The sequence below is a fragment of the Lepeophtheirus salmonis genome, chromosome 8, assembly GCF_016086655.4.
Source record: "Lepeophtheirus salmonis chromosome 8, UVic_Lsal_1.4, whole genome shotgun sequence".
In the NCBI taxonomy this organism is placed as follows: domain Eukaryota; kingdom Metazoa; phylum Arthropoda; class Copepoda; order Siphonostomatoida; family Caligidae; genus Lepeophtheirus; species Lepeophtheirus salmonis.
This window is the reverse complement of record NC_052138.2, coordinates 14,822,790-14,846,950: the sequence shown is the minus strand read 5'-3', so window position 1 is coordinate 14,846,950 and position 24,161 is coordinate 14,822,790.

Genomic DNA, 24,161 nt, shown 5'->3' with positions numbered 1-24,161 from the left:
AGAAAGCCTCTAATAATTCGATTTTGACTTGATATAGACAAATATACGTTTAAAGCATGATCTCCCTATGCCCTGACCTAGTTTAATTAACGAAAAAAAACGTCATTTTAGTTTTTACATAATATTCTAGATTTAGAACGATACTTGTCCGTTTAAAGTCTATTAATGAGATAATTGTTATTGACCATTGCTTCCGTTTGTGTTTTGATTTGTATATTCTTGAGTATATTTTGTTTTTTCAACATGCTACACAAATTTGTAGAGGGTCTTTCTTTTTATCGATATTATTTACATCTACAGCCAAAAGAAATAACAAAAAATATATGTCACCAATTTTATTTTTTTGTTTTTGTTTGCTTCTGACAGTGAATATTTATTTCATTAAAAAAACCTGACTATATATTTATAGCATATGACATTAAAAAAAATTTTGTATATCAGTTATGCTATGAAATTCCTCTAGAAACTTACAATGGGATTATGGGTTTGCCATAATTATTATTATTATTACATTAAAAAATTATATTGTATTTTTCAGGTTTATATATGTTAAAATAACAAATACTAAAATATTAATCTTCTCCGCTCTTCCCTATCAGCTAGGGGGGGGGAATCATCAACAAATATAGTTTGTTAAATTATATATGTAGAAGCTTTATTTTATCCCTTTTGCTATAAATTGAAAACATATTTGCAAACTTGTATGTCTGAATAAATAAATCAACAAAAATGTGTGTATTTTTGAAGTCTTATGGAGGGTCACCACATCTATCGTTCGTGTACATCTATAAATATATTTTAAATATACACTGTTGATCTTATCCAATTGTACACATTTTTTTCTAAAGAGTAAAATTTAAGCTAGAGGTTTTGTGAGGACATTGATTTATCAAAATCATCAGAAAATAGTGCTTGGCAAAACTTTTATTCAATATGTGAGCCATCATCTCCAATAATTGCCTCATTACTAGTACTAAATCTTTGCAGACCTTGAATATGTCGTCAGACTCGAGCTTGTTTACCTCCTTCTTGATGGAAGGCTGTAGACATTGGACACTCTTTTGAGGAGTAGAAAATTTAGAATCTTTTTTGCTCTGCACAAATGTCTCAGCTAGCTCAGTTCAGAGATAAGTTATATTGTTGTTCTCCTTTGCAATTGTGGACCATTGCCATTCCGGATTGAAAATAATAACATGTGTAACACAGGATACCATCAAACCTATATATATATATACAGGGTCTAACAGCAAAGTCTGTCTCTTCAGATTTCCAAATTTTTCCTGCATATATGATGACGGGATTTCACAATGTTTGTTTGTTTTTGTGATAAAATATACATATATAGGTTTCACTTACTAGCCAAAACACTGCCATGGAATCAACATTAGAAGAACTCAAATCTATTACATTTTCAGAGGTAGAACCTATGTAGGTGCGCAGTTGTGATGATTTTGTCGAACAACAATCTGGATATTAGCAATGTCGATGTCTCAAAGATGATAGGGATCTAGGAGCACTGCTACAACTGGGAGTCCAAGAATATTTGACCTCTTAGCTCTCTTGACCTGAATCTGATGGATTATTTTATCTGGAGCTAGCTTGAGTCAAAGATTAACAGAGGTCTTCACAACACCAAGAATTCCCTGATCGATTCCATCGTCCTGGAATTCAAGAATTAAGATAAAGTTCTAGTTTACAGGGCCTGCAAGCGGTTCGGAATCCTACTTGAGGCCGTTATTGAGGTCAATAAAGGCTACATTGCGTAAGATTTAATTTCAATGATTATATCTACTTTTCAAATGTTTGTTTTTTAAATACATCTTAAAAAATGACCATTTTGTGTTAATTTAAAGTAGATAGATTAAAAGTGTGGGATTTTCTTGTTTTCCCTTTGTACATGGGTCATTCCATAATAAATTTTCACAAAGAAATGGATTTGATTAAAATTTACTATGCAGTATTTTTGACAATAAAACCTGCTTAGAAATGAAATTAACTCAATCCAGCTCTGAGTTCTGAGACCTCAAAGATAAAGAAATTAATTATTTGATGAATATTTGATTAGTGATATATCGTAAACCAAAGCAATGATAGGTATACATTGTTAAAAAGCTGTAATCGTAGTTTTTGATCTTAAACTCTTGCCTATGTCTGTTCTTGAAACGGAGTGAAACTTACACTGATTTATTTCATCACACAACTGTTCTCAGATGATTTGATTAAACGTCGTTACAGCTAAACTGCTCTTCACTCAAACAATCTTCAATTTGTCAGAGTTACACCATGTGAATTTTCGGTTACTTTTTTTTACAGGTGTACGGTAACTTCGTATAAGGGAATTTCGTATAAAACCTTTTCGTATTAGGAAATTTTGTATGACAACAATTTTGCATAAATTTATAAAGAAACGGGGTATACACTTTATGAATTGTCATTTTGTACCCAGATTGTTGGGATTATTCCTGGGTACCGCCGATACTTAAGTAACTATTAAGAGCCCCTCACAACCGCACAATTGTAACCCAAATGCTGGGAGAGTTTTTGTGTATTACCAGATCCCAAAACGGGATGTAACTTACCGCCAATACTAAAAGAAACTACTAAGAGCCCCCACCAACCGTCCAATTGTACTCCAAAATCTTGGGGGATCTTTTTGGATACCACTGGATCCCAAAACATCATACATTCCCCCTCGGTTAGTTGTTATTCCGTTTTGAGAATTGACAGTACCCCAAAACACCCCCACACATTTAGGGTACAATTGGGGGATTATGAGGGTATCTTAGATAGATTATCTTAGTAGTTTCTTCAAGTATTGGCGGTGGGTTGTATCCCTTTTTGGGAGCCGGCAGTACCCGAAAATACCCCCAACATTTGGGGTACGAAATAACTATTCATTAGATCGATGCCCTGTTTCCTAATAAATTTATACAAAATGGTGTTATAAGAAATTGTTGATATACAAAATGTCCTTATACGAAATGGTATTAAACGAATTGTCCTTATACGAGTATGTTCTATACATAGTTATCTATTACCTTTTTTACATACCGAAAATGCACACGATTTATAACCCTACGTATGTTCTGTATTTGAATAGTATTTTAGGAACATTTTTTTTTTAATAAGTAAGACCTTTTTTATCTAAAATCATCAAGCTCTGTGATCTAATCGATTGATAGTTTCAATTTAAAATGCAATAAGCTAAATCTTTTAGCTTCATATTTTGTACGTCTTAAGAGTTTAACCTTGAGGAAATAATCCAATGCTTCCTAATGAATATATATTAGACAATGTATATACCTACATATATTTAATAAAGTTTAATTAAAGTCGACAAAATAAATAAATATTGTTGTTATTTTTGTACATATATCTTTCATTGTAGAGGAAACCAAAAACAGTTGTAACACTTTTTGTTTTTGGCTTTATTACCTATAGCAGGTCAAACATAGACAAGCTCAAATTTGACACAGCATTCAAATCTGTTATTGCTTGATATATTTAAAAATTATACGTTGGCTCGTAAATTGTAAGCATTTTCGATATATCAAAAAAATAGAAACCTAAAATTTACAAGGTAACTATTTGAAGAATGTTTGAGAGAAGAGCAGATCAGCTGTCAGGATGTTACATTAGTTTTACTATGTAATCAGCTATGAGATGAAGTCTTACTCTCTATCAAGCAAGGCCATAGGCAGAAATGACTGTGTTTTTGATCCTCAAATATACTCTGAGTCAAACAGGGACGTATTCGTTTGACTCCCTAGGAAATCCTCAGCGTTACTCTCCGTCATTTCTGAGCAAACAAACGTGGTTACACTTTATACCGAAATATTCTCTTCTGATGTATAAAATAATTATAATAACAGCTTGAGATAATTAGGTTCATTGTTCATGTTGCCAACAACAATATATAAAACTCGTACGCTAAAAAATGCTCAGGATTTACTCTCTTATTATTACCGTCCGTAGGATAATAATTTAAAGAATGTTTTGGAAGAGAGCAGTTTAGCTGTCATGACCTTTCATTAGATTAGCAACAAGCAGCTGTGATGAAGGGGGAAGGGGTGAAAAGAAATAAACAAAGACATTGCCAAGAATGACTCCGATGTCGATCCTCAATTCTACTCTGAGTCCAACAAGGACTTACAATTATAACTATCCAACAAATTCCTAAGGTTACTTTTCGTTTTTTATGAGCACACAACAATGTTTCTTCCAGATTTTTTGTATGTAGTAGAAAAGAAAGTTTACTGCTCAAGAATTAAATAATAAATATAACAACTTAATTAAGAAAATACACTCTTGAATTTGCAAGCTCAAAAAGAAAAAAGGCGAGCTAAAAAAGACTAGCAACTAGCATCAGTGAACTGATTGTGAGTATTATAATTTTTCCTTTATAAGTGAATTTTGAATTTTGAGGCATAATCAATAATGGAAATGATTTATAAGTGACAGCAAAAATTGAGTTGAAAATTACAATAATATTGTTCCTTCAAAAAATTAGATTTACCTCTCAAAATCAGTTTTTATCCAATAACTGAAGGAAAGTTTAAAAAAAATTATTGGTTATTTTGTCAATAATATTTGTATTGGAAATTTTGTGCCTGTAACTTTTTTAATGATTGAGAAAAAAGATTTGTTGCAACGATTCCTCCCTTGTCTCTTCCTACATATGTAAAAAATTGTGCTTAACGGGCTTTTTAACTGCAAACATTTTTGTTTCTGGTGATTTCATCCCTTAGAGATTTTGCAACATGACACACTTTTTTCCCTTTAGTTTTGAACTTTACCTTATAGCTTTACGGTTGAATAAATCTGAAAAAAAAGAGAAACATCAATTCTTTGTGCCTTACTCATAGTCGTGATTTAGTTGAGGCTTACAGAAATATAAGAAACTCTACTTATAGAAAGGAAGGAAGTTCAAACCATTAATTAGAATTTTAAATCCTAAGCGTTTTAGGTATGTAAAAAAAGAACACGAAAATTAACATGATCACCATGACCAATTTACTAATGTTTGAGAAGAGGGCAGCTTAGCTGCAGTGAATTTCATTAAATTAAGTGCGTGCAGCTATTAGATGAAGGAAATAAAGACTGGCCCCCGTCCATATGAAGCAAGGATATAAGCAGGAATTACAAGGATGTCTATCATAATTCTACTTTGAGTTCAACAGGCGCTGACACTTATAACTCCCCAACAAATCATCCATGTTACACACCCTCATTCATGAACACACTTTATACTTAGATGTACTCTCCTCAAGAATAATGCTAATATCACTAGAAAATAAAATAAAAGTATTGACCAGGTTGCCGACAATAAAAAAAATTGCACGCTAAAAATGCTTAGGATTTTTAGCCCTAACTATAATTAGACTTATATGAAATATGACCTTTAACGTGTGCAATACTTTTTGTAGTTGCAACCTATATGGGATTTTGATTTCCAAAGTTCTTTTCATTAATATTTTATTCTTGAACAGAGAACATGTAGGTATAAAGTAATTGCTAGTCCGTGTGCTCATAAAAGACGGAGAATTTTAACAAAGATTTCTAGAGGAGTTATGAATGTATGTGCTCATGAAGAACAAAGAGTAACTCTGAAGATTTACCAATGTTAGCCCTTATTGGACTTAGAATTGAGGATCGATATCATTGCAAAATACGGGGTGGGTTTTGAATTTATTTCACTCGCTGCATAGCTGTTCCAAGCTAATTTAATGGCACGTCTTGGCCGCTAAGCTGCTCTCTTCCAAAAACATTTTTCAAATTCTTCGGATTACCACGGTAATTTTTTTTCCGTTTTTAGCATACCGGTAGGTCATATTTTTATACAACTCTCCCTATAAAAACAGACGGAAATCGTGAACACATTAGAGAAATCAAATATAATTTGTACATTTATTGTATGAATCCTCTTATTCATTTGAGTATGTTTAATTTAGGGAAAGAGTGCCTAATATATACGTACAAGCGTATTTTTTTAATGCTGTATGAAATTCAAAACCTTCTCATTTTTAGTCTCATGGGTCATAAAGTAAGTTAAATTCTTTGTGTACGACATAAATGACATTTAAAACTACTATGTATCATTCTGAACTACAATGGAAATAAAATACACAGACCATGTACCATTTATGTACTTACATTAAATATATATACATTTTTTCATAAATGTCTTACTTTCCAAAATAAGGGTTTCCTACTTGTGGGTAGTTGGGATGTGAATCCTGTATCAAATTATTACGGGATTTGTAAGGTGTTTATTTCTCTCTCCATTTCTTCATTTGATATTTATATATAAGCAAAATCAGCGTAAATTAATCAAACAACGTATGTCTGTATGCAAGTATGTTTGAATGAAAAACACACACTTTTTATCTAAAAAATAACAATGTAGTCTTATTAGTGAAATCTTGCAGGTGTTTTGCATTTAGAATGTAACCCATAAATAGGGTGCACTGTTTATAGTGGTTTCTGATGTATGTGCCATGTATGCGCCTATGAAATGATACTTTAAAAAAAATTGAACGTTTATTGTGAAAAAAATAGTGATAAATTTAATTTTCAATGTATGCACCTTCGCTAGCCACACACATTTTCCCCATTTTTCAGGCAATTTATGGATGCCTTTCCGAAAAAAATGTTCCTCTTTGGCTGTAAACCAGCAATCAATCCATTTTTAGGTTTCAGCGTAAATCATTGATTGCATGGCCCATGCAAACAAGTGATAATCGGAAGGGACCAGGTCTGGTAAGTAAGGTGCATAAGCATGAGGTTCCCAGTTGTACGATTCAACAAACTGGTGGGTGGCTATAGAGCGATGCGGTGGTACGTTGTATTCAAGGAAAATTACCTTGTGTTGCCCAGCTTCAAAATTTGGGCGTTTTTGGCGTATTGCATGGTTGAAATCGTCCAAATGTTGTTGGTAGCGATCATCATTAACGGTTTGACCGGGTTGCAGAAGGTAATACCATATGACACCACATTTGTCACAGAACACACAGTATTTTTCAAGTCAAAATCACCACTTTTAAATTTTTCAAACCACGTGAAGCACTGTGGTCTGCTTAAAGCATGCCCACTATAAGCTTCCACAAGGATTTCATGGGCTTGAGAAGCGTTTTTCTTCAATTGGTAACATAAAATCTATGATGTCCACACATCGTAGTTTGTTCGCAAAAGATTTACATCATATTCATATACACATTTATTTATCTAAAAAATAGCAAAATAGTCATATCACATACATTTTGCATTTCGCATCGAGCGTGTTTGCTTAGTCTCAGCCAGGTAGCGCTCTGGAGACTTCAGTACTCTCTTGCTCATCATATCATTTTAATTTTTTTCTCAAGTCGTCATCATTAATATTTCATTATAGAGGAGGAATCCTCATACATTATTTGAGTAACTACGTGTAAGTGAGCTCATGAAAAATGGAAGTTAATACTGAAGATTATGATTATATTTATATTAATTAGGGAAAGTTTGTCTGTTCAACGACGCCTTATAACTCCGGTAAATGCTAGATACTACCGTAAGTAATGCATAATAGAATGGGGTTCCCTTAGATTAAATACCTATGTATAAGGAAGGAGCAGCAAGTGCCAAAAGGTTGGGGCCACATTCCTTAAGGACTGTTATATTTAAAGTCAATCATATTCGGTTAAAATCATAGTACAATGTTGATAAACAACTTGAGATGCACCCGGTACGCCAAATGTGATGTGGAAATTTTAAATGTCTATAATTTATACAATTTTGGATGAAATTCGATACATTTTTAAATAAATGACGTACATAATTTTTTTTCGTTCTATATATGATGTGTACACGTTAGGATATCTGTACAAGTTACAATTTATAGTAATTTTTAGTCTTAAAATGCATTATTTAATTATAACACTGATCATTCTAATTACCAACTGTTAATTGATAATTTCATTAAATTTTGATCTTAAATTTACATGGTTATGATGTATTTATGATTAATATAACTGTAGACATTGGAACTTTATAATATGCTATAGAATACTTATATTTTAGTAATTTTTATTAAAATAGTAAAAAAATAAGCAATTTATGTATCAATTATCCATGGAATATTGAATTATTGCATTATCTTTTTCACAGAAGTACTTTAAATCCTGTATTTAATATTATTCATTTTATTTCTTGTTTGCTGTACAGTTTGCGAATACAAGTTGCAGCTAAGTATATTATTAAATGGGAGTCTTAATTTTTGGAAAAATAAAATAATTTATAAAGCATGCCTAGGATTGATGAGCTATGAAGGCTTAAAGATACAGAAGCTAATGGTATATATGAAATACAAGTTAATTACTATTTATTTCGATTAAGAAATAAGCTTTAAATGATATTGATTAATAATGAAAAAAAGATTTAATTAATAGAAAGTCTATCATTTTTAACCAAAAATATCCCTGCTTCTAAATTGAATTTATTCGGTATACGACTATTTGTAGTGATGCAGACTTTTATTGGTTATTGTATTGCTTTTATGTTTTATTGGTCGTTTCAGCATACTGTTTATTATACATTTTGATGACATTTTCCAGCTTTTTCAAAACAGCTATTGTTAACAAAGAATGTCAATCTCTTGAACTATTTCATTTTTGAATATTCTATTCAATTAAAATTAATTGTACAGATGCTGAGACGGTGTACATAAGTGTAAAAAGTGTTTACTAAATAATGATTATATTTGTGTTGAACCTCCAGAAAGCATACCATTACCCACTAGGAAAACTGAGAAACACTTTTCAAAGATAACATGCAATAAGAAAATGTCGTAAAAATGTAAATTTTTAAAGGTTTATCCATAGATTACTTACCATCTGTATAGACACTAGACATGCAACCCCGTTAATAGAGCCTTGCATATGAATAATAAATAAATATTTCATTAAATCATAATTGTATAAGAAAAGAGTACATTTTTCTTCAAAAATAATTAATCATGAACGAACAGACAGGGACTACTGATTCCATCGTCCATTGAGAATCTTTTTTTGGGATGTAATTAATTAATCATGGAGCTGTAGATAGATGAAAGATTTTGTCGGGAAAGGATATTTTTCGGATGGGATTTTTGAAAGAGCCCTTCAAAAGTAATTATTAAGTATGATTCAATTTCTTCGAAGAAACAACTAATTTTTTTATATAAAATATCTTTCTATTCCTTTTAGATCTCACTATTAATCCCATATCTTCTCTATTAGTGAGTATGGAGGAAGAACCTCTTATTAAATCTCATTGAAGGATTTTTTTTATGTAGTATCAATGACATAATTATTTTATTATCAATTCCTTTGTAGTTCATTATATTGGAGAAGAGGGTCTTTTGATTAATCTTCTTTCCATATAAATTACTTTACGTTAATTAATTTATGTTTCATCTAAGCCAGGGATTGTCAAACCACGGCCTGCGACGTCAGTTCATCCGGCCCGCCGACGGTACTTGAATTTGCTTTGCTTGATAAAATGTATTGATAAAATTTAAATTTGAATATTATGTTTAGAATACTGGGAGATCCTGATTGATATGGACCTTAAATTTATTATTGCTGTATTGTATTTTATGCGTATAATTTTGTAAATAACTATAGAGTACCTTTGTCCTGTTCCATACATTTCGATAATAAAATATATTCTGTGGAAAATGTACATGTAGCACAAAAGTTATGTGCAGATAACATGGCTCTATTCTGGTCCAAAGGAGATACGGCCCTCTTCCTCAACAGATTTGAACTCACTTGACATTTCTATATAGGGCACTTTGAAGAGGGAAACCAAGAGGACCTCACACACAAATGTGGACTCACTGAAGCCCTCCATAGTGGCTGCTGGGATAACTCGTCAGAGGAGTTTGCCATCAACTCCTGTATGGTGTTCAAGCGACGCGTAAAGAATTTGAATAATAATGAAGGTTTGAGTGAAAAAGTTTTTCACTCAAACCTTGTCTACATGTTTTGTCCACATTACTTTTTTGCTTGTTATTGAAAATATCAAATTATTGATGTATTTCTATATTCCATCTCTCGAGTCCACGTTTTGCTGACCTACCCTGTATAATACAAACTGACTGTGTTTAATGTACTTATATTTTTGTTAATAAGGGTTTGGTTTTTTAAATAGTAGCTTTTGTGATGTTCACTTAAAGATTTTAGTATTCTCAGTTTCTTCGTATGAAAATGACATCTATTTCATTAACAAGAACATACACATAATATTTCCTGAGGTAGAGTATTTTTACAAAAATGTCACAACCAAATGTTTGTACATTATACGTAAAACATGAAAGCATAAACTTTATTTATGTAAAGGTTAAATGAAAGATGGTATTTCTCCTAGCGTTTCTAATATTCATATACCTAATCAAAGTATTAGCTTAATAAGAATTCATGATTGTAATTCGTCGAGGTATCTCAGAAGTTTAAATAACTAAATTACTACTGGTAGTACCCGGCATTGCCCCTAAAAAAACATCACTGTTACTCTCTGTTTTTATGAGCCCACTTCCACGTAATACTAAATACATACAATTATACTTAAATCAATTCATATGACGTCTTCCCTCCTCACTCCTGATCAGCTTTTATTATCGAGTGCTGCCATCTTCATATTGAGGTTAGAAACTTTTTAGACCTCCTCTTATTATTGTAAATTAAAGTAGATCCTAGTGAATATATAAATAATGATTTAAATAAAGGACTAGACCAGTAGTTCTCAACCTTTCCAAAAGTGACCCATTTTAGAACAAACAATCAAGAAATTTACTACAATTCTTCAAATTTCCTATATATACAGTCATTTTTAGTACAAAAACTGTCAATTATGAATTTTAAATTATTTATTCGTGAAGTAATTATACATTCCATAAATTCTTCATCGTAGAAGAAAATCCTCAGATCACCATGATGTTTGAAGTCATTAATAAGACGTCTAAAACGCTTCATACGGAGTTGTTGATGCTTTTGAGTCGAGAATGGCCTCTCATCAAACCTCTTGGGTTTCTACCAAGCAGCCTTGACCACCATTGACATGGTATTGTTACAATTCTTACAAAAATATAAACACTAAGTAACAAAAATAATCGACCATATGTATCTTGTACAAAAATCGGCTAATTTAGCAATATTAATGGAGGAAAGTAGGTGTGACGTGACAAAAAAAACAACCAACATGTTCAATAATTGCTCAGATGTTGTATTGAGTGACTTAAGGAACTGTTACATAGTTTCATACTATGAATTTATATAACTGTTTCAATATTTTTTTCACACTGTTGTATATAGCAGTCACATTCGGCTCAAACTCAATTAATATTCAATTAAAGTTAAAGCATTGGTGTTGCAACCCCATTTGGGGTCGAAACCCACAGATTAGGCACTACTTTAGTACTCAATAGAAACATTAACTTTTGTATTAATGTTGAAAGTGCAATATCATGATTTTGATTTTTTTGTATCCCTTTTGGTATCTTTAGTTTTCATTTTTAATAATAGTCTTTTTTATTTTTTAGAATATTGTCATTTATTGCTGCCTCTAAATTTTATCCCATGCGATTGAAAATCTGTTTGGCTATATGTAAGTGATATTCACTAGTGGTGTAGTTTGGTCTAAAAATGCTAGAATGGTGTGTTCGGTCACAAAAAAAAGTTTGGTTTGAATCGATCTCATTTAAAATTTGTTCTAGACCAGTGGACCTGTAGCCTGTGGAGAATTCCCAACTGGTGGGGAATGGTGGAGTTGTCAAGTGGAGAATAACTGGTCGTACAGAAGAACCACTGTTTCAATATTTCGCCAATATCAACCAAATTTCAAATCAAAATCCCTTACAGACGGTTTCAAGAACAAAAACAAACAATATATAAGGTATTGTCAGTCATGTTTTTGTATAAGTGACAACACTGCCTTTACAAGCAAGGTTTAGATCAAAACCAAATCCCGAAACCACCTGATTTACTTTGAATCTGAATATCCCCGCGCCATTTCAAAAGTGGAACCGAATATTGAGATACTCGTTAAGGGAAAACAGATGCAAAATGCTCATTAACCTATATACGTCTAGTGATGCATTTTTTTATAGCCGTAAAATCGGAGAAAAAGCAAAGCGTATATTGACGTACTTAACACTGCATTGGTTAAAATTAAATGTTTCAAAGACTGATACTATTATGTGAAATATAAAGTTGATCATCTAAAAAGTCGGGAAATGGAGAAAAACGTTAAGAACTCCCTAGGTCTAAACCAATTCTATAAATAAATTGTAGATGAAGTCTAAAAGATGTTAAATGTGTTGTATGAATTATATTCGTAGAGCTCATAAATTTGTCAATAGATCGGGAAAAAAAAAAAAAAAAAAAATTGGTCAATATATGGTGACGGAAAAAATTGATCACGATTTGAAAAAGATTCAATTTTGATCTCCTGTCTGAATCGGAATCTGGACCAAAATATTGGTCCCATATGTCTGAGAAAAAATAAATTAAGACCAAATCAAAAAAAAAGAAAAAAAAAAATCTGAAACACTGAACTTGATATTTATACTCATCATTTGATTTTTTTTTAAATATTATATTCCAGTGTTTAAATGGAAGTGAAGCCAAAAAATAACATGGTAACCATGACAGTTTGAAGAATGTCTGAAAGGAGAGCTGCTTAGCTGTCATTAAATTTTATTAAATTACATATAGGCAGGAATGCCTCTGATGTCGATCTTCAATTATATCTCTCATCCAACAAATTATCAATGTTACTCTTCTTGTTTCACGCACTAGTGATTACTTTATGCTTAGCATATTGAAAGCAGTCATGCATGACTTATTTTATATAACAATAGTAAAAAATCTACAATACTATCAAACTCAATCAAGCAAAAGTTTCAAATATATATTTTTTGATATTAAAAATTCTATTATCAAAGTATAAAAATGAATCAGAAACTATAAAGTTCTTTTATGAGGCCAATAACTTTAAATAACTTCACACTATCTAGGTATGTTACAAAAGAGGGAGTGCTGTAACTTTTTTCTCCTCCACGTATTAAGTTGCTTAAACAGCTGATCGATAAGAAGTTTCGTGATGAATAAAACGCCATCAATATGGACATCTTTTAAATCACACATTTATTTATATTGTCTTAAAGACATTACATAAAATTTACCCTAATAATGTTGAAGAGGGTTTAAACTATATTGACATTGTAAAAATTCAAGAAAAAGTTGTAATATAGCTATATTTAAAAACTTAAAATGACTTCCGAATTGGTTTGGACTTTTTGGGCCAAAAATGACCCTTCTAGTTAATAGATAATTTTTTTTTAAACGTAAACAAAGCTTGAATAATTTTATACTCAATAGTAAAAAAAATATATAAATTGATTTGGAGCATCAGTTTTTATGAGATTAAATATGTAAATTTGTAGTTGCTAATGAATAGAGGATGTAATGAGCTGTAGATTTGAGTGGCAGTTTCGGGCAAAAAATAACCCCTTCCAGTTGACAAGGAAAATTTTGAAAAACACTTAACAAAGCTGGAATCTTTATCTATTCATTAATGAAAAAAATATATAAATTGATTGAGAACATCAGTTTTTATGAGAATTTGAATTCTAGAAAAGTGTAGGGTTCGTGATTCAAACTACGACAGTCCTAAATATAGAAGGACGTAATTTGAGTGAGATAATAATAACAAACTCCGTGTGTCATATTTAATAAGCCAGTCTGGAGAAAGCAGTTCTTAGTACGTGAGATTCAAGGAGAAGACGGATTAAATTTTCGACCACGAATCTCCAGATTTCTCAGTGAACAGCCAATCGATTTTAATAATTGAGGTATTTATGGGAAGAGAGACTCCATACCAACGTAAGAAGCCCTTTTTATATTCATTTTTGACTTTTTGCAGACTTTGTAACATACCTACACGATCATTTAAGATAGTATTTAGGTTATTAGAATATTAGGAATAATGATAAATTACTTTAAACGTAGATATTCCCTACTCAATAACTAAAAAATAATGAATAAAACTTTGAAAACCAACCTATAAAAAAATAGCACGCTAAAAATGCTTAAGATTTACAATGATACCCATCATCATTGTCTGTTTCTTTGGTCTGAACTTTTCTAAATCTTAGTTTCAAATTATTTTCCCTTGCTCTTCATTTGTCGGCAACTTTATTCTTCAAATCATTCCTGGGATTTACAATCTGAAGATTAAGATCTGAGCTATTCTCTTGCTAATCAAAAAAATTGATCCTAACATAGTTAATGAAGTCTTTATTCATATGAACATTAAAAAAAAAAAGTCTTGATACATGAACTTTTTCCAATTAAAATTATTTACAAATTTTAAAATGTTTCACTGGCAAAATTTATGACATATTTTTCTTGAATATCAAATCTGAAGTCTTTGTCAATAACAAATTTCTGATATAGCACGAGGACAACTGTTGACAAAAAGTTAACGTTTATTGCTACATTTAATCTAATTATTGAGCAACTTGGTCAAGTGGGTGAAAGATCTTTGGTATAATAAAACTCAAATTTAAATTCGTAAATATAAATAATAAACCATTGATTACGACTCAAATATATTTATCGAGTTGTATAAAATATAACATTTTAAAGAATGTTTGAGAATAGAACATCTTTACTGTACTGACGTTTAATTGGATCAGCTGCCATCAGCTATGATATGAAAAAGATAAACAAAAAACTTACTTCGTATCTAGAAATTATATAGAATTCCTCAGCTCTCTATTCTCAATTCTACTCTAAGTCCAACACCACTAGACTTAAAACTATTGATGCAAATCTTGTTAATTTTTTAGCTCCCCCATTTTTTTAATTGGTAATCTGAAAAAGGAATTTTCGTTTCCTAAGTAGTTTCATTATTATTTAGTTCCTGAGTTGTAAACATCCTTTCTTATATGGATTCAATTATATTCAAAACATGATTGTACATTCGTGTATGCTTATAAAATACAGAGGGTATCTTTTCAGATTTGTTACAGAGTTATAATTGTAAGTCCTTTTTGGACTCAGAGTAGAATTGAAAATATTTCTTGTAATTGTTCTTTTTTATTTCCTTCTCTCTCACAACCCCTCGTCACAGCTGATCTCCTTCAAAACATTCTTCAAATTGTAAGGGTTACCATGTTGATTTTCGGTAATCGTCGTTGTATCTCTAAAATGGATTTTTATTAGAGATACCCCTCATGCCACTTATCAAATTTTCAAAAATATTCTTTTCTTTTTGATTTACACTCACGATGACTTAGACAATTTTCTCAAACCTAGTTATAGTTTTCCAAATAGTGTAAGAATGATAAAATAAGAGCAGTCATATCCATTGATGAAAATTATATTATCCGCCGGTATGTTGAAAAATGTGGAAACAAATATGAAAGTGGTCACCCAGATAATTTGAAGAATATTTGGGGAAAGAGCAGCTTAGCTGTCATGACATTTCATTTCATTTAAGCTGCAAGTAGCTATGAGATAAAAAAATAAACACAAACCCCACTCGTTATCTAGCAATGATCTAGACCGAAATTACTACGATGTTGCTCCACAATTCTACATCCAAAGGAAGGAAATTAACATAAATCCTCCTAAGTATATTGTAAGGACGTGTACTACTCCGAGTCCAACAGGGTTATACACTTATAAATTCTGAGCAAACCAGGTTTCTGTCCATCTTTCATGAGCATGTATTCTAGTTATTACTTCATACTTAGATGTTCTGTCTTCTATAACTAAGTAATACTTATAGCAGCTTTGGAAAAAAAAAAAACACTGTTCAGATTGCCAAATAGAAAAAGCCTCTCCCACTTTCTAGGACATATTTTATACGTATGTCCGGTTTATTCTTCTCTCTTCGATGCCTGGGACATATAAAAAGTGAATTTACTACTTATATTTGCTGGTTATTGTTGTAGGTGAAAAAATATTACTATCCCCCAGCTAATAGAGAAGAAGAATGGTCTCTGACAGGAATTAAAATGGTATATTTAATTATTATTGGATCGGAATTTGATATTTGATTCAATTGACGACAATGCCTACTTACACGTTCTTTTCCAAGGTGTAAATTAGGTTACTCCGGCAATCAAAAGGAAGACAATATTTTTTGTCAAAGGCTACCTATGAAAATTAAAACTCTCCTCCATAGTTGAAGTAAGGCTATAGCAAGATATACTTTAATTATATGATTTATTAGCGATTACTATTTAATTATTTCTCTTTCAATTATAACTATGCATATTATTAAAGTTTTGAGCTACATATAAGCTTAAAAGTTGTTTACTTCAAGGAATCCTTGTACATAGTGAGTATTTGAATTTATTTATGTGTCTTCACCACTTAAAACGCTCACTATATGTTGAGTGGAAGGAAACTATATGAATGTTTACAATAAATTATTCATGATTAATATATGTAACAATGTTGCACATTATCACAATGACCTATTCACAAGGAGTCTCCATCTAGTATCTTCTATTTGATGAAGAATGCTTATGATAATTGATAGCCATCCGGACAAATGATAGTCAATACATATATGTAAATACAATATAAATGAATTGACTATATTTAATCTTGGATTCAATAATAGAATTGATAATGACAAGGCTAAAGAGTTCACTCAGAATAAGGCTTCCTTTTGATTTCCCTAAAGGATTTGAGTAAAATCAGAGAGTATTCTTTGTTCCTCACTGTAGTCCACTATGGAAAAGTGATCCTCCTGAGAAACTGAGACTTAGCTCTATATGATTCACTACGATGTGTATGATCCTCAATGGGATTGAATGTCTTTAATGTAGTTAAGGCCTTGTCAAAATGTAGAATCAAGAGGAGAGGTACTCAGAACTGTAATTCTTTGAAATAAAGGAGCATTGATAGAGTTGTTGAAAGAGAGCCTACTCCAGAAGACGAATGGTCTTCGCTTTAATACCGGAAATATGGATTCTTAATGTCTCGAGACATGGAGTAGATGAGGAGGATGGATGACTGACTAGATGTAGACATCAACATTTGACTCACACCATCAAAGAGACATTGAGTGAAGTCAAATTCTGTAGTAAGTACACCTTTTTATATGCCCCAGGATAATGATGAAAGGTTTGGTAAATAAAAACATATATTTAGATAGAAACTACAAAATGCCTGGCTCTCTTCCATTATAGTATTATTTTCATCAATGCTCATAGATTACTCTTAGCCACATATATAGGGGCGTGAAAATTGTTGAAAACTTCGTGAGCATACTTTTAAAGGGATAATAATTTATAAGAGAACCACTTTTGCATCCCAAAGTTGGGCTTAAATAAAATTTTATTTTAATTCCCCCCTCCCCTATTATAATACTATCTTTTTTACCCACTCTCAACCTCGACTATCAAAAGGGAATGGAAAAATTGGAAAAAAACATATGGTAGATAGTCTTTTGTATTTTTCAACGGTTAATTATTATTTAAAGCATAGTTATTAATTATTATACAACTTGAATTCATAATTTATATCAACTAATTATCAATCACAGAGTATGAAATGACACGAGTTCTAAATGAAGGCCTTTGATTGATATAAATTAATTTAGCAATCCAAATTCTATGTAATATTTTTTTTTGTTCATAATACGTAATGTCAGCTGCTTTAAATAATCAAGTCAAGATATGAAAATTACTGAAAACAGCTGAAAGGAAAATACTCCACATCTTTGTATGTAAAAAAACGAGCCGAGTTAGCAAACGAGGATCACTATTGTTTTCATAGTGATCATTTTCTATAAATATGTTATTCATCAAAGTTGCCAATATATACTTTTCTTTTTGTTTTGCACTCATGAGGATTTAGACAATTTCCACATCTTTGGGCATCATTATGATTCATAAATAAATGTAGTAACTAATGAGTTGTAATAAGCAGGCTGACACGCATTTTTACTTCAGAGCAAACGTTATATGAATAATTATTAGTCAATGAATAAGGAGTTTTTTAAATCCTCTTAAGTGTAAATCAAGAAGAAAAACTATATATTGAAAACTTTGATTGATGATATCTCTGCTGACAAAGATCCTTATAAAAACCTTAGTCCTCCTTGCTCGCTAATAGGTTTCAATTTTCAAAATAGGTATACATAATTAATAAAAGTACAACTATCTGGTAGGTTACGACGTTATACTTTTTGTAAAATATATGCCCACGAGCATTTCTACAATTATCACATCCCTATCGATGATACTCTTCCAACCAGTCGCACAAAAGTTCCCCAAAAATTAATTATTTACTTCAACAGTGCCGTCTGCAGGATTGTATTTGGGAGCAGGCGGCTTAAGCACCTCCATCCTTCCTCTTGTTTCCATTTTTTTAAATGATAGAGGGGGTTCTTGAGGATATATTGAGCATTAGACAAATCAAATAAGGCCCCGAGTCTTGGAAGAATTGACACCTAATTAGTCCACTAAAAATGTCATTCTTTTCTCAAACAATAATAGATCATTGATTAAAGCTCAAACATAATCTAATCATATATTAAGAATTCTCCATACGATTATGACCCAATTAATTATTTATGAACAACATATGTATTTTTATCTATGTTACTCTCAAAACAAATAGTATGCCTTTGTATAATTAATTAATTATTGAAACCTACTAAATACTACACATGTAGGGTTGAAGATACTTCTGCCATCACTTATCAGATAATGAATACTGAAGAAAAAACATTTTTGAATCACAGAAGATCTAAAAATTATTCTCTAAATTGTTGAGGTTTGAAGATTTTTATATGCAAGATACTTGGAAATAGTTTTCTATTCCCAAACACATTATTTGTCCATCCCTTTCAAATACAAAACCTGAGTATGAACCTGCTTAATGCCAAAATTTGAGAATTATGATAGTTTCTAATTCAATTAGGACATTTTTGTAAATTGCAATGGATAATTACCAAACTCATATCTTTCTACCAAATGGTAATTCTATGAGGTAGCAGCTGCCACTTAATTCTTCATCTATATTTTACGGTTAAATGATCATTCTTTTTTATAAATTAAATTACAATAATGTCTATTACTTATATATTTCTTAGTAAATTGCACTCTATTTTTTTTTTGAGTTAGTCAGTAAACACAATCTTGACATAGTGCATGTGAATAAAAAGTTAAAAAAAAAAAATTGGAAAAAAAATTGAAAAATCCATAGCTATTCACAGAAAATTAATTTGTTTGGAATAAAAAATTTAAAAATTTCTTTCTATTCAGTGAATATTAATTTTTGAAAAAAAAAAAAATCGAAAATCCCAGGCTATTCAGAAAAAAATTAAAAAAAAATTTCAAATATTAAATTTTTCCACAACTGCATCATTTACCCTAATGACGAAAAAAAATTACAGGGAAAAGCGAAAATATCTTAATTTGGCGAGGGCTACACCCCTCCAGCCCACCCTTTGTGGATGTCCCTGGTAATGGATCATTAAAAACTTAAATTGAATTTAATAAAATATTATTTTTGAGCCACACTACTTCAATATAAATCATTTTAAATTGAATTATTTATTTTATTTACTAAATTATTTTTCTTAGAGCTAGTTAAGTTGACATAATCGTGAAAGAAATAGAAAAAAAATTATAAGATACTTAATTGCATGAAGGCAGTGTAAGTATTTGAAATAAGAGGTTGCGGGATATATAGTACTACTTGTATGTTCCGTAAATATTTCAAAAGATGAACTTCTTACCAAAATATTGTCAATTGATACTTATTTCTTTTATAATTGCTATGACAACGTAGTCATTTAAGAAAGATTTAGGGATATGATATTAAATTAGATTACAAAATACCGTTTGGCTGAGACTATTTTTGATATAAAAGTGAAGATTTTGTCTAATCTAAACAAACGTTATATCTGGTATCGTGTTACCACAAACACAGCACACTATACATAAATGTTACTTCTTCATGAATAATCAGTCATTAAATACATTTCCTGAATGCATGGCCAACAGTTTGTGTATTCTATTTCTCTTTTTATAATGTAGACATTTGTAATATCACTATTTATTGAATGAATGAAACTATGGGTGATAAGATGCGCGAATGATTAAACAAATGTAACAAATGATAAAAGGGGTATCATTATGACACCATATTTGTTGAAATCAATGGGATATTCCAACTAAAAAAATGATATTCAACTATAATTGACTATGATGGTGTATTATAAGCTAATGATGACTATATATAAATGTACTTGAATCAAAATATAACTTGTACATTAGGGGGGCCACTCTTAAAGCTAGGTATTACTATAAATAAGTCTGAATATCTCTAATTTTATCTACATTTTAGTAAAATAAAATATAAATTAGTTACAAGTATGAAAAATACTCGATATATGGTCCTCAAGCTATGCACTTAAATTCACTACTTATTACGAAATAATAAATCATACAATCAGTAATCATTAAATAAATATATATTTCAAAGCCAAATTAATATCATAGAGCTCATTTCTTCTCAGATCTCAACTGTTTTACCTTATCTGAAATACTTTTTTACGGTTTTTGCATGTCTCTTTCGGTTTTCATGAATGGAGTTATTAATTTCTTGAGATTTTTTTTTGCTCAAGATATTAAATAACTTATATACACTTTGCCTAATATATTTTTCGAACAGATGACCATTCTCACATTGTCGGTCAAGCAAAAAACTAGACTCCTATTTTAAGTACTGAACATACATGCAGTACATGCTTTCAACAAAAAGATTTCGTGAGTTTGAATGATTTAAAAGTATAATTTTATGTTCAATGGATTGAAAATAAATAAATAAAATTTCTAGGGTTCCTGAATCAGTATAAATAGTTTGTCTGATGGTTCTATCAAAGACCCTCTCGATAAGGTTAACTACGGACAACATAGATTTTGCCCAATATCCTGAAATATTAAATAGTATTCCTGAGACAGTATGTGCTGAAATGATATTGACGTTTAAGTTTTCCAGCAGAAGATTTGCAGTAGTCAAAAGTATTAGTATTAGCTTATGTGTTAAATCATCAAAAAGCTAATCACCCGAAATTACGTCATGAGGGTTAACACAATTATCATGAGTCATGAATAGGGATTAAAACTATATTTATCTATTTATTTTTAGAAACAGTATAAAGTCAAATCCAAATTAAAATCTACGAATAACTCTTTTGTAAATGTTCTGATATTTACAATACTCTCTAATTTAATAGTATGCTATTTTGGCCTGTTAAAGAAAGAATCCAGTGTATAAAAATAAGGAAATATGTATGTTGAGTATAAAAATCATGCTTGAAGATGAAGAACAATGTACTCTCCATGTAATTGTAAGCATTTCCTTTTAGGATCCCTAGGGCACATAACTATGTTTCTTCCCCTTCATTTTTCTGTTTTAATCAACATAAAACATCATTTCTTATTTGAAAAGAAGTAATAATGGATTTAAAACAAGCATAAAGTATTACATATTCTTAGAGAAATTAACTGAAGTAGAATTTATTAATATGAAAGCATTGATTGAAAGACGAATTTTAAGTTAATATTCAAGAATGATAATTTTCTCCTATAAATATTTGATTTAAATATGAATATGTTTTGTATCAGTTACGATGTCTGTACGAGTTGCAACTTGTATTTGCAAATTGCACATAAGGCAACAAAAAAATTAGATGAATAATTCTAAGTAAAGGATTTACAGAACTGGAGATCAGGATACTGCATTAATGGAATATTTCATGGATGATTGATATAATTATATGTAATTTTTTGTTCTTTTCCCCCAAAAACCAAGTCTCCTCAAAATATAATCTTACTGACGCCCCTGATAATGGATTTAAGATTAATTAACGCTAAAAGCACTTTTAAAAAAATAAGGTTTTAATGAAGCAAGGTTGAATTAATATGTAGGTACATTCTGTAGGTACTTTTATAATTACCATGACTTATTCTACATATGTAGTCCCTTTTTGATTTCAAATCTGACGTTGGGATTATACTTTTTAATCAGATTATTTCATGGCCATGTATGGACAAAAGATTCCCTATTTTTAAAGAAATAGATATGTACCTTAACTGACATATGTATTTAGTTAAATGAGAGTAATGTATGAGTATGGGGGTCCAGAAGCCCCTTCTTAATCATTTGTTCCTTTGTATTCAAATCCTTTTGTTACAGAAGAGAGGAGGATATTGATTATATTTATATCATAGACTAAATGAATTATTTCCTTATTCATTGTTGTTGAGGGATGTATGTTAGAAATTTTTTGATGCAAAAATATTACTTCTTGTTTTGTTAAATGATAACTTGTATTGAATAGATCTTTATACAAAGGAATCCATTATAACCATTGATAAATATTTTTTTTGAAAAAAGGATTTTTTAAATAAATTCCTCAGACAAAAAGTAATTCATATTTGTGTACATAACAAAGTTACGGTTGTCTGTTCTTTAATTTCTTTGTTTTTAAATAAATTGTATTGTAGATTGTACCCTTTTCGGGTTAATATCCCCTGCACCTTTTTTGCTGGGGACAAAAAAAAAAAAAAGAACTGACTGGCTATGTTTGAAGTCTCTAAGACTATTTCAGCTTTGAAGCAATGTTTTTTTCTTGGTCAAAATTGACCATTTTTGACCACTTGTACCCCTGTTCCAAAAAAAAATACTATGACTAAAAAGTTGTACTTTTTAGTCCTACAATTTTGTCAATTAAAAATATTGTGGACCTTGTGTTTTAAATTTTCAGGGGTCCCAAATTTGCTCAGTGATTTGCAGTTTCCCTGTTTTATCAAACGTTATTCTAAATTTTCATCCTTCTTTTTCTTCAACAGATATCACTTCTACTAGGTTTACATTTTGTCGTTTTATATTAATTGATAATGACAACCTCCAAGTGGGACCCGAAAGCCACGCACATATGTGAGATATAGTTGCAGGTCATCTTCTTCCACTCCTTGTTTACGATGTACTTGAGGTTAGCTATGTTGCTCCAGTTGACTCAAGCAGGCTTTGGACTCCACTTGCCACTAGATACAGGGGGGCAGAAGTTGATTAAGAATACTTCTACAACGTAATTGTTGATGTTTTTGAGTCTTTCCTAAAACCTCTTTGACTTCCCCTTAAGCATCCTTGACCACCTTTGACACAGTCTACCGATCAAGTGACTTTTCCCCTCCAAATTCACCCATATTGGGCATGGATGGTTTCAAAAGAGTTTGCTAGATTGGCTTACTACTTCAAGGACGATGCTTCAAAGCTCTTGCAAACGGGTTATAGGGTGTGGTGGTTGACGTCGAACAGCTTGAATATGTCTGAAATGTCATGGTTAGTGTAGATGATCAAAGTTTCAATCTTTAATAACTTTTTGTTTCCATTGTTTTCCAGAAATGTGATATATTTTTGTGTAATATCTCGTTTGAAAGATAACAATAGCTTTTACTTAATGTGTCCAACTTTATATTTGAAACTCTCTACACTTCTTAAAACTTCAATGAAAGAAGAGGTCATTATCTGGTGGCATCATATTAGGAATATAGATACAGTAGGTCTAAAGATTGCCAATTTTGACCCAAAAATCCATTTATTTTTAAACCAAAATTGCATAGACAACGCCAAAAATAGCGTGAGAGGTCTCAAACTTTGCCAAAGTCAAGTACATTGTGCAATAGGAGAAAAAAAAGGGGACATTCCATTATCCATAAACGTAGATTTTATGGTTGCTTCCTTATTTATTTACCTTTTTGTGTACTGTAAACATACACACCTATCTCAAGCAGACATAAATTGTCATACATCGTGTATAATGTAAGCTTGAACTAAAGTTATGTTTGTATTAACACACATATCAATTGCATATCTCAGTTTGAGAATTACTGGTCTGGATGTAATCACTTGAGACCGGACTGAAAATAATTGTTTGGGTTCCAGGAGGGGTGTGTACATATCTTTATTTTTTATGTAATTATTCAATCTTGTTATTTTTGGAATCATTCAAATAAAGTTGTCTTTATAGATCTAGACGGATCAGTAGGTATGTTTGAATGTTCTATTCGTTAGTTGATATAACACATTAAAAAGAAAAGGTGGATATTT